A 12,601-nucleotide genomic window follows, 5' to 3' on the forward strand; every position below is an offset into this window, starting at 1 on the left:
GGGTAGCTTTACTGCTAACCCCAGATCCTTCCTTGGATCCTTCAGTGGGACCCAGCATTTTAGGATGTTAGGAACTACAGCAACTGAAGCCTGTCAGATGACTAGGAGTAAATAATTTTCAGAGTCAATCAACTCTCAAATATTAGGAGCATAGCATTAACGGCCTTTCTGTGTTTAAGCAAAGAACATTGTTTTATAGTCCACTATCCACTGTCCACTGTGTCCCGTTGTTCATCAATTTGCTCGAGCGGGCCCAGTAACGTCTCCATTTTGAGACTTGTTGTTACTGTGTTTGGCATATTGAATACATCGTGGGTAGCTTGCCAGGCTCTGCCGTGCGGGCGAGATACTCTCGGTAGCTTGCCGGGCTCTCCGAGAGGGGTAGAGGAATTGAACCCGGCTCGGCCGGGCTGGCTGCACGCAAGGCAAACGCCCTACCGCTGTGCTAAAAATGAAAAGGTTATAGGGGAAATAGAAAGCAACTAATTCACTACAGATACAAAGTCCAATGTCACCAGAAGCTTTGACTTTATAAGTAACCAAAGACTGACCTGGGGAATTTAGTCACCAGCAGAATGAGAGGAGAAGCACAAAGGAAAGGTTAAAGATAAACTCAGGACACTAGGAGTGCTCATAGGACCACTATAAGATCCTAGTGTGGGGGCAGGGGAGGGAGGGAGAGGGGCAATTCACTAATGAAGCCTAAAACACTTGTGGTTAATAAGCAACAATACATCACCCTAAGTATAATTTTTAATTTCTTTAATTGTCTTCAGAGTGTATGCTAATGGCAAATTTGTCACCTTAATAAACATAAAGAGGCTTAGAAGAGTAGCTCAGTGGTATGCCTGCCTTGTGAGCATAATGTGAAATGTTTAAGTCCTGAGGCTGCCACATACACGGGAAATGATCCTCTTTTAGCACGCCAACCCTGCTGCTTGATCCCAGCTGTATAAGTGAACCACAGCCAGCTGTGTGTAAGCACCACAACAAAAGAGGAAATTTTGCAAGTATCACAAATCAAATGTGTAACCAGGAAGCACAACTGCTGACAAATCTATGTGTGAGCACTGCAGCAACCCTCTGTGACCACTACAACCAGAATATGCCTATTCAGTTTTTATATTTCCTCCTGATTCAGGGTTGGAAGGTTTTATGATTCTAAAAAATAAATCCACATCTCTTCAGTTCTCCAACTTGGTGCATAAAGTTGTCTTCGTGTATCTTTTATTTGTCTGTTATTATTTTATTTGGCTGTTATTATTCTGAATTCTGATCCATTCTTGGAATTCTCTCTCTGTCTTTCTATGTCTGTCTCTCTCTCTCTCTCTCTCTTTCTTTCTCTCTCTCTTTCTCTCTCTCTCTCTTTCTCCACCTGGCCCTGTATTCAGAGATCACTCCTGGAAGGGCTTGCAGGACATTGTTGGATTGTTGGATTGGATGCACGTGAAACATCAGCAGCAACTTCGGTTGCCATCCGCTTCTCATAAAAGGTACGAAGTTTGCATTCATCGTCCCACTTCAATGAGTTTCTGGCAGCCAGTAGCTGGGTAGAACATGTTCAGCTTCATGTTCAAACAGCCGAACACCTCTTAGCCGCCATGAAAAAGAGGCCCGAAGATATCATGTTGAGTGAAGTAAGCCAGAAGAAGGAAGACAAACACAGAATTACCTCACTTATCTGTGGAATATAGAATCCTGGATGAGGAAATGTAGTAAAAGGGGGAGTCCTAGATCACCCTTGACCCTAGTGGTTGGAGAGGAGACAAAAACGAGAAGGAACGAAAGCAAGAGGGAAGAAGAGAAAAGAAGTAATGAGTGGATAGGCATCAGGGCTTCATTTATACCAGTGATGTGAATGATATAACCATACATCCAAAACACAGACTCAATAAAACTGAAAACATGAGATCTAATCTGCAACCACTGAAACTTTGTAATGTGCCTGTCAAGATGACAAGCTGAGGTCAAGTGGGGGTTGGTGTAAGGAGAGAATATGGGAACACTGGTGGAGGGAAGTTTGACAGTGTTGGTGGGATTGGTGTTGAAATATTATATGACGAAAGCTCAACTATCAATAACTTTTAAAATCATAGTTCTTTAAATTAAAAAATTAATTAATTTTTAAGATGCCCTTATGGCACAACCTTAAGGAAACTTTGGAGAAAATTATGGAGAAGAGGGGAGGGGATAGGAAGGGGGAAGAGGGGAGGGGAGGAAAGGGAAGGGGAGAGGATGAAAGAGGAGGAGAGGAGAGGGGAGGAAAGGGAAGGGGAGAGGATGAAAGAGGAGGAGAGGAGAGGAAAGGAGAGGGGAGGGGAGGGGAGGTGAAAAGAAATATATGTTTGTCACTGAAGAAAAGCCATTTGCACTTCTATGTTCATTACAGCACTATTCACAATAGCCAGAATCTGGAAACAACCCAAATGCCCAACCACAGATGACTGGATAAAGAAACTATGGTACATCTACACAGTGGAATACTACACAGCCAACAGGAAAAAAGAAGTCATGATATTTGCGTATGAATGGATGGACATGGAGAGTATCATGCTGAGTGAAATGAGTCAGAAGGAGAGAGACAGACAAAAAAATTATTGGACTCGTTTGTGGGATATTTAAAAAAAAAACATAGTATGAGACTAAATACCCAAAGTCAGTACAAACAAGGGTCTAGAGGATTGGCCCACAAAAGTTTGCCACAGGTGGTTGTGGCAGGGAGGGCAGTTAGGATAGAGAAGGGACCAATATGACAAACACGGTTAGAAATTATCACTCTGGAGAAGAACTGAATGCTGAAGGTAGGTAAAGGAATAAACATGATAACCTTTCAGTACCTATATTGCAAACCATAATGCCTAAAAGGAAAGAGAGTGAGAGATAGAGACAGAGAGAGACAGAAACAGAGACAGAGAGAGACAAAGAGAGAAACAGAGAAGAAAAAAGCCTGCCATAGAGGCTGGATGGAGGGAGAGGGATCTGAGGGAAACTGGAGATGTTGGTGGTGAGAATTATACACTGGTGAAGGGTTAGGTGATGGAACATTGTATGACTGAAACCCAACCATGAACAACTTTGTAACTCACAGTGTGTATCTCACAGTGATTCAATAATATATATAATTAAATTTTAAAATAACAAAAGAATAAAAGAAAAGAAGAAATATGTATTTGCCAAGGAAGCAGGTGGAAGAGAGAGGGAATTGGTCATTGGTGGACGGATCATTGGTGGACGGATGCTGACACTGGGGGTGCGTTTAGAGTTGAAACAACGAGTGCCTGAAACTCTGCCATCAATAGATTTGCAAATAATAATATCTAAAAATGTTTTTAAAGAGCAGAAATTTATAGTGTGTGGAAGAGAGAAAAAAATAATGAAAAGGGATAAAAGTAACCCAGCCAGTCCACTGCTGACCAGCTATCTAAGATCTATAAAACAAAGGATCTTAGTTTTACCTTGTGGTAGATGCCCTGTTGATATGGATGTCTTAGTCTTCTATGTTCAAAAAAAATTATAAGAAAAAATAGTCAGTTCTGGAGTTTATAATTTCCTTGGGGAAAATCACACCTTACTTTTTGGGAGCAGCTTTATTTACTGATTAATTTTCAAATAAGTTTACTTTCAGCATGAAAACTAGCTTACAGGACTTGAACCTTCCCTGGAGGTGCTCGGGCCTACTGTATTCCAGGGCTGCTCCCAATGGTGCTCACGCGATATGCAGTCAGGGATTAAAGAGGGCCTCTCACATGCAGAGCATGAACTCAGCCTACTGAGATCTTTCTGGTCTCCAGAATTATTTTTTAAAGGGTCGTTTCTGGTGATATTTTGGCCTGGCAGAGTGAACCGGAAGCAAGATGCTCAGGGGTAATACATGATGCTGGTAGGGAGAACTAGGATTACAACCTAGGGTCTAGGGGAGTCATTCAGTTTCAGGACCTCACATATGCTGGGCATGTATTCTATCACCTGATCTATCTCCCCACCTCAGTAAGTTTTATCTTAATGAAAACTTTATAGATGAAAGACCTCTCAATGGACCAAGTGAATGCTTTACATGTAGGAGGCCCACCTTCAATCCCTACTACCTCATTCTCCCCTGACCACTGCAGGGAGCCTATACTCTAATGTAGCCTAATACAGTTCCTTGAACATCTCTGGGTATGGCCCCCAAAACAAAAATAAACCAACAACTTAGTTGAACTAAAATGAAGTAAGGATGCAAAGTAATGGAATTTTCCAAACATAGGATTGAGACACAGCATGAAATTTGGGAGGCTGGAGAAAAAAGGGGGTCATTTGCCTTGTACACATCCAACCTGGGTTCAATTCCTGACATCCCATATGATCCTCCAAGTAGGAAAGGGGAATTCATTAATTTATGGATCTCAATGGCTTTATTAAAGATTCATAAATAGACGCATTATTCCTTCTAATAAGACCCACAAGGGCTTGTACAAAATGGAAGATCTTATAGCAAAAAAAGAGGGTGTGAGAAGATCATTAATAAAAAAAAAATAAGTTTTTGCAAGTAAAAACATCTTCCTTCAGGAGAAAGAAGATGTGGAGCCAGAGAAACAACAGTACAGCAAGTTTGGCAGTTGCCTTGCACTTGCTAGAGTCAAGAGAGCAAGTGACTCTACGTGTGGTCCCCTAAGCACCATCAGGAGTGATTCCTAAGCACAAAGCCAAAAGTAAACACAGCACAGCACAACCAGTGTGCCCTTCCTCACCAAAGAGAGAGAGAGAGAGAGAGAGAGAGAGAGAGATAAAGAGAGAGAGAGAGAGCTCAGGTTTTAGACAGATTGTTGTTTTAATTAATTTTGTATGGTTGAACATAAAGTTTCATATCTGCCACAGTTTTCTAGAAAGAATAAAACTACAATTAGATTAGGTATTATGTCTGGGTGGGGCCCAGGTATGAAAGACTCCATATGTGATCTTTTGTTTCATTTTCTATTTTTAACAGGAGTAACTCCTTCCCTAGCTAACGCACATTGCATACACACAATCAGACCATTAGGCACTTGATTATGACACAAGGTAGAGAATAGTAATTGTATGAATTAAAAGGGAGGAAAGAGAGCTAGCTCAATGGCTGAGTGCATACATTTTTCAACCCCCGATAGTACGTGATAGTATGAGCATTGCAAAGGGCAGCCCCTGAGCCTAGAGTTCCCCCTAAGTACCATCTTTATCGGCTGCCTTCATTTCCCTTTATCACTACTTCACTCCTCTGTTGAAGTATCCTAAAAAAGTAAATGAATTTCACTCACACATTTATACTAAAATCTGCTTTGAAAGAACCCAAACTGAAAATAGATTTACTTGATTCTGGCTTTTAGTTGACTGTAGCTAAGAGAGAAACACCAGTAAAATATTGAAATATTTTATATTTTACCCTCTTTTTGAACTCAAAAAAACCAACTTATGTCAGGAGACCACCTTCACATATCTTTCTAGGTCTCAAGTTTCCAGTAAAAGCTTTTTTCCATCAACCCTGAAAATATTAGCAACACACACCCCTACTAACTCTAAGACACTTCAGTATTCTGATTACGTGCCACCCCACACAAAACAGCTATTAATAAATTTAATTCTCTTTATTAATCATTTATTAATTGCAATTTTAGCCCATCTGTCTCTGATCTGTACTATTAGTGATTCTGAAAGTTTGAAGATATCTCAGAGAAGATACTAATGAGAATATGGGAAGTCAAAAGAAAGGAAGGTGGAAGGGGCTGAATACAAGTATAAAATGCAAAAAATGGCTAAATTTGTGGTTGGTATCTTTAAATACTCATTGTCTCACAGTCTTTGAGCGACAATAATTAAAGTTCTGCTTAGCTGGGTGATTCTAGCTCAACATCCCCCATGAAATGGTGGTCAGAACATCAGTTGTGTAGTCTTCTCAATCCTTCACAATCCTTCACTAGAACTGGAGACTCCTCTCCACTCATTATGTTTATTGGAAGGCCTCTGTTCTCACTAGCTATTGGCTGGAGTCTTTAGTTCTCTTATGGGTCTTGCTACAAAGCTTCTCACAAAATGACAGTTTGTTTTCCCCAAAAAAGTGATCCAAGAGAAGGCATGCATACGTGTGTCAGTTTACACCTCACATGGCATATTTTAAGCCTCTCATGGGATATAGCCAGTCAGATAACAGTAATAGTTAAGTTAAGGAGTGGGTACAAAAACAGGAGGTAGGCTAGGTAGATGGCATAAATCACCAAAGCAGGCAAGCAAAGACAGCACTGGTAGATAGTGAATACAGCTCAAAAGACAGCCTTGGATGGACACTCAGATTGGTGACTTACAAGATAAATAATGAAAGGAAGATGATGACGATGCAGACCTGTGACCAGCAACTAGTCAGAAACCTGCAAGTGATAAGTGGAAAGTAGTGAGACACTAGTGAGATGGCACCAGCTAATAGCCTGACAACAAAACAGCAGAGAGGCAGAAAGTCAAGATGGAGAAGAGAAATGGCAATCAATCAGGTTGCTGTCCCAAACTCAGAAGTCACTCTATCTGTGGATGCTATAGCCTGAAGAGATTTTTGTGCATGAGCTATTCAATAAACAACCATTAGAACCCAGGTTCTATCTCTGGCACCCAATATGATCTTCTGAGCCTACCAGGAGTGATCTGTGAGTGCAGAGTTAGGAATAACACATGAGCTCTGTTGGGTGTGGTCCAAAAGCAAATAAAAAATAATAAATAAATAGCTATTAGATAGATAGAAAAGCAGTAACACTGAAAACAAGTTGTTGTGCTATTCTAACATGCTGACCCCCAAGAGCCCAAAGTTAGCTAGTTCCGCTGTAGTAGTATCACCAGAGCTTGGTCATTTGCTATTGGTCACAGAGACCAATCTTTTATTTTTGGTGAAGAGCCACACCTACTGGTACTAAGGGTTGACTCCTGGCTTTGTGTTCAGGGATTACTCCTGGAGGTGCTCAGGAACCATGGAAGATGCCATGCATTGAACCCTGGCCGGCCGTGTGTAAGGCAAGAGACCTAATCCAGTACCACAAAGGCAAATACTAGAGTATACAGAATGCTACAGACACCGCTGAGCATCTGCCTAAAGGTCAATTTCCACAAAGACTAAGTAAGAACAAAACATCCCACTTAAGACCCCTGTGAGGGCAGAAAGGTAAGATACATGTAGAGTATGGCTAAAAGAGCTTCCCAGAAAGAAATAGTAAGAGGCACCTAAGAAGCACAGATGAGAGTCTGGCAAGAATGGAAAGCCTGGTCATCCAAACATAATAAATCAACTTAATTAGCATTAAGTAAGTCATTAAATCCATTGTAACTACAGACAGACCATTTCCTTTCTCTGAACCTAAATACCCGCTTATAAATGAGGAGGCTGGACTAAAAGTCTATAATAATGAAAAATACTTAAATAACAATTGATAGTATTCAATGTCCTATCCTCTTTGACTTTTATTAACTCATTTTTTTGTTTGTTTTTTCCCTTTATTTTATTTTATTTTTTTTAAAGTTGTAGATTTACAATTTTTTGTGCTTTGGTTTCAATTATACAATGATCAGATACCCATCCCTCCACCAGTGCCCATTTTCCACCACCATGGATAATATCCCTCCCACCCCCATCCCCCCATCCCCCCTGTCTCTGTGGCAGGGCAATCCCCTGTGTTCTCTCTCTCCTTTTGGGTGTTGTGGTCTGCAAAAGAGGCATTGAGTGGCAAACATGTTCAGTCCATAGTCTACTTTCGACATGCATCTCCCCTCCTGGGAGGATCCTCCAAACATCCTTTATTTGGTGCTCCCTTCTATTAACTCATTTTAACTTCACAGCAAAGAGAAAGCCTTCTCTGGAGGAGTCCTAGCAGCTTTCCAAATGAGCTGGACTCTCCCTCCACTTCTCCGTAGCCCATACTGGAGCTCTGAAGATCTGATTAATGTGTTTAGCAACTGAATGGCCCTTCCTCTGGGACGCTTGTGAAATATTTCCTGTGTGGTAATCATCATGCTTTGTGATTTGTTTAAAGTAAACTAGGGACTGAACAAGTTAACGTCTTCCTCATCACTTAGACATAAAAGTGTCTGATCTTCTCCATGATGTTTTTATTTTGATCTTTGAGAGAAGAAACAGATAATCTTGATAATTTCTGAGGAAGTAAACTCCCTGTGTGACAGACAGAAGCCAAGCACAACCTTTTAGATATGTGACTATTTTTTTTAATTTTATTGAATCACCGTGAGATACAGTTACAAGCTTTCATGTTTGAGTTACAATCATACAATGATTAAACACCCATACCTCTACCAGTATACATTCCCCACCACCAATCTCCCCAGTATACGCCCCTTTTCAACCCTCCCTCTGCCTCCATGACAGACAATTTCCCCCATACTCTCTCTAATTTGGGGCAATATGGTTCGCAATACAGATATTGAGAAGTAATCATGTTTGGTACTTTATCTACTTTCAGCATACATCCCCCACCCCGACCAATCCTTCTAACCATCATTGTCTTATGAAAATGAGAATTTCTACAGAAAATCCCATAGAAATTTTCCAAGTGGGTTTGGGAAAAAACTATATAAAACCAACTTTGTGAAATCAAGCAGTGCTCATCCCACTTTGGAATTGCCCACATTCCAACTTGGGATGTGTAATTCTTTTCTATTACTTTTTATTTGTTTGGTTTTGGGGGGGGGGGTCACGCCTGATGATGCTCAGGGGCTACTTCTGGCTCTGCACTCAGGAATCATTCCTAGTGGTGCTCAGGGCCCATATGGGATGCCAGGGATCAAACCTGGGTCAACCACATACAAGGCAAGCACCTCACCTGTTGAATTATCGCTCTGGCCCTTTCTCTTACTCTTTTTTGGTTATTTTCTCTGCAATAGATACTGAGTATCTATTGCAGAGTATCTGCAATACAGATACTGAGAAGCCAACATGTTCAGTCTTTTATCTACCTTCAGCACATACCTCCCATCCCAAAGGATCCCTCCAACCACTGTTGTCTTAGTGATCCCTTCTCTCTTCCAGCTGCCTTCTCTCCCCACTCATGAGGCAGACTTCCAACTCTGGAGCAATCTTCCTGGCCCTTGTGTCTATGGTCCTTGGGTGTCAGTCTCACATTACATTTTTTATACTCCACAAATGGGTGCAGTCCTTCTATGTCTGTCCCTCTCTTTCTGACTCATTTCACTTAGCATGATACTCTCCATGTCTATCCACTTATAAGAAAATATCATGACTTCATCTCTCCTGACATCTGCATAGTATTCCATTGTATAAATGTACCAAAGTTTCTTTAACCAGTTGTCTGTTCTCGGGTACTCGGGTTGTTTCCAGATTTTTGGCTATTGTGAACAGTGCTGCAATGAACATTTAGGTACAGATGTCATTTCTATTGTGCTTTTTGCATCCTCAGGGTATCTTCTCAGAAGTGGTATTGCGGGATCAGAATGTGTGACTATTAAGCACCCTTCATGTGTAGTCTAAGTACATGACTTCCTAGAGTGGAGTCAGTACCAGGAGATCCCTTACTTCTGCCTATGATGGTGCTTGGGAGGACCATATGGGATGCTGGAAATCAAACTGGGTCAGTCATGTGCAAGGCAAATTCCCTACCTACTGTACTATCAACCCCTATCAGCTGTAATGTTAAGCCTGAACCTAACTTTTCATTCTCCCCAATCGACAAAGCACAGAGGAAGTGTTCCATGGAACAGAACTGATATTAGCTTCCAGAGAGTCTATTCAGCACAGAAAAGGGAAAGTTTTGAGAGGGGAAGAACTTTAGTTAAGCATGAGGTATACCTAGGAACATTCCTTTTGAAGCCAAAAAAAGGTCAAGTTAGAATGAGGAATTCGTATGTCCATTGGAAATATGATATTCCAGCTTATAGAGCAAAAGTGAATAAGCTATCCATTATCAACCCTTGCATTTGTTTCATTTTCAAGTATTGATAGAGGAGCAACCAGTTTCTTATCTGTGATGAATTCAGTCATGGGCTGTGACACAGGGAATTGCATTTATGGAATTGCATTTATTAATTACAAAATACTGTACTAGAAGTGGCAAAACTTGTGTCATTGTGCCTTGGTTCATAGGACCTCATTTTCTCACCTAAAAAATACAAGGACTAACCTATAATTTTCTAGTACCTAATGATTTGTGGTCAATTAGAGGCAAGTACAAATGTCAGCAAACTCCAACCTACCTCTATAACACCTGTTAACACCATTGACATAGCTCATACTGTAGACCTCATAAACCAAGCCAACTGTCCCCCTGCATTGCTCCTTTGTCCCCGACTCCAGTGCCTATCTCTCATGAAATGGCCCCAGACCCATGCCATTATCTACACTGGGGATTCAGATACTAGTGACTACCAGTTACCACATAATGAAATCTTGATCTTTCTACTTCAGACAGCCAGTCTTTCATGAAAGGAGATTAGGGATCTGGATATGGATTACTGGAGGAACATTCAGCTGTTGGAAATCACATCACTTTTTGAAAGACATTGGATTGGCTTATTTGGGGTAGATAGTTTAGGAGGATTAAAGAAAGACTAACATGATAGTCAATAAAGTCAGTAAAAGGAATACAAATATAGAAAGCAATGTTAAAATAGCAATACACAATAGACAGCAATCATTTTCTTATGAGGACTTGACTCATGGAAGAAAGCTTTTAACTACTGCTGCAAAAAAAATTTTATGAAGTAGAAATTGGTTACAGTAATATTAGTGGAAAATAGTTTTAATGTTTTAGAAAGTGGAGGTAATTAGATATAAAATTCCTGGTAGTGGTTCAACAGAACCTGGAATGGGTGACCTCCCTCCATGGCCTCTGTTTCCAGCAACTTGGCAGTCATACCCACAAGCCATCTCTGACTGGCGCCAGATAATCTCATCAACAGCCATGATCCAGAGACTCATAATTTTCTCAGAATAGAATACAAAATGACTCGCCATAGCCATTCTGCCGGATCCCCTGCCAGGCTGTTTCATTCAAGGCACCCATAGGGCGATGGGTGAGGCCTCTTCCCACCCCAAGGGACCCAGCCCTGGCAGCCGACAACCTCCAGAACTCAACTGCCGCCATGCTCACATCCACTCTCCACTTGCTCTAGCCGAGCCCCACCCATGAATGAAACTATTCCTGGACCGAGGCTGCATGACATCTTATACCTCACACCACTAACATTTCAAGAGTAGCGCACCACATTTGATGGGGTTTAAAGTAGAAGGCAAAGTTAGAAAAATAAATAAATAAATAAAGTAGAAGGCAACCAATCTTAGAGAGAAATATATTTTTACAGACACACACACACACACACACACACACACAGCTCAACCTTTAACAATGTTAGTGATCTCTTATAGAAGGGCTTATTAGCTCCTGAGCGACAATAAATCTCCACACACTTTTCTCTAAGGAAATGTTTCTGGAGCATTTTCAGTGGTTTATTCATAACAAACTACAAAATAAATTATTTTGGCTCTGATTTTGGGCAGGGGTTGGGGTTCTGAATGGAAACACCCGAAATATGGTGGTGGAAAGGTGTACTGGTGGAGGGATTGATGTTCAAATTTTAAACATAATCAAATATTGCGAAGAACTTTATAAAAATAAAACAAATGTTTTTTTAAATGTAGGATTACTGCTATTTATTCAGCCACTGATTAGCTGATTGAATTGGGCATGAACTCCACCTTACTTTTTTTCATTTTTTATAATTTTATTTATTGAATCACCGTGAGAGCAGTTACAAAGTTTTGGGGTTTAAGTCTCGGTCATAAAATGAAGCACCCGTATCTTCACCAGTGCCCATTCTCCACACTCAAAAATTCCAGTATACTCCCATCCCACACCCTCCCCCTACATGTGGGGCAGATGATTTCCACATTACTCTCTGTCTCTACTTTGATTACATTCTATATTTTGACACCAGACCCACAATTATTATTTGGGATTTTACCCCAACACTCAGATCTGCCGAAAAGGCAACAGTAGACAATTTGTTTTCTATTACTGGTTATGAATAACGTATGATATCGCATTTCTGCAGTAGTGGCCGCGTGATTTTGAAATACCGAAATTTTAACACTTAAATCTGGAGGGATTTCTGCCCAAACCTGCTGGGTTCCGAGATTTGTTCCTGAGTCTCTTGGATCATGGCCATTAAGCAGCTTGATCAGGAGACAGAAAGGCCATTTGTGGGCGGCGTATAGGGGTCTCATTGAGATGGGGAGGAAAGAGCCGGCTCCACCTCCATCCCATGAGGCCCCACATATCTGATCACTGGGGGCCCAAACTTAACTGTCCAATGGCCTCTGGAAGGTGGCGGCCACCAAGCTCTCTAGGGGGAGCAGACGGAGGGACAACACCCTTTCCCCCCTGGGGTGGCCCGGCGACTGTAATCTACTGGCGGTCCAGATGCATTTCTGCCAAAAGCTGCTGGGTTTCAAGATTTGTTTCTGAGTCTCTGGGATCATGGCCGTTAAGCAGTTCGATCAGAAACTAGAGGCCATCCTCCAATTATATAGCTGAGCCAGAGGTGGTTTGTGCATGTGTCTCCCACATACCTAACTTTTGGCCAT

This window comes from Sorex fumeus, unplaced genomic scaffold, assembly GCF_029834395.1.
Source record: "Sorex fumeus unplaced genomic scaffold, SorFum_2.1 ptg000051l, whole genome shotgun sequence".
Taxonomy (NCBI): domain Eukaryota; kingdom Metazoa; phylum Chordata; class Mammalia; order Eulipotyphla; family Soricidae; genus Sorex; species Sorex fumeus.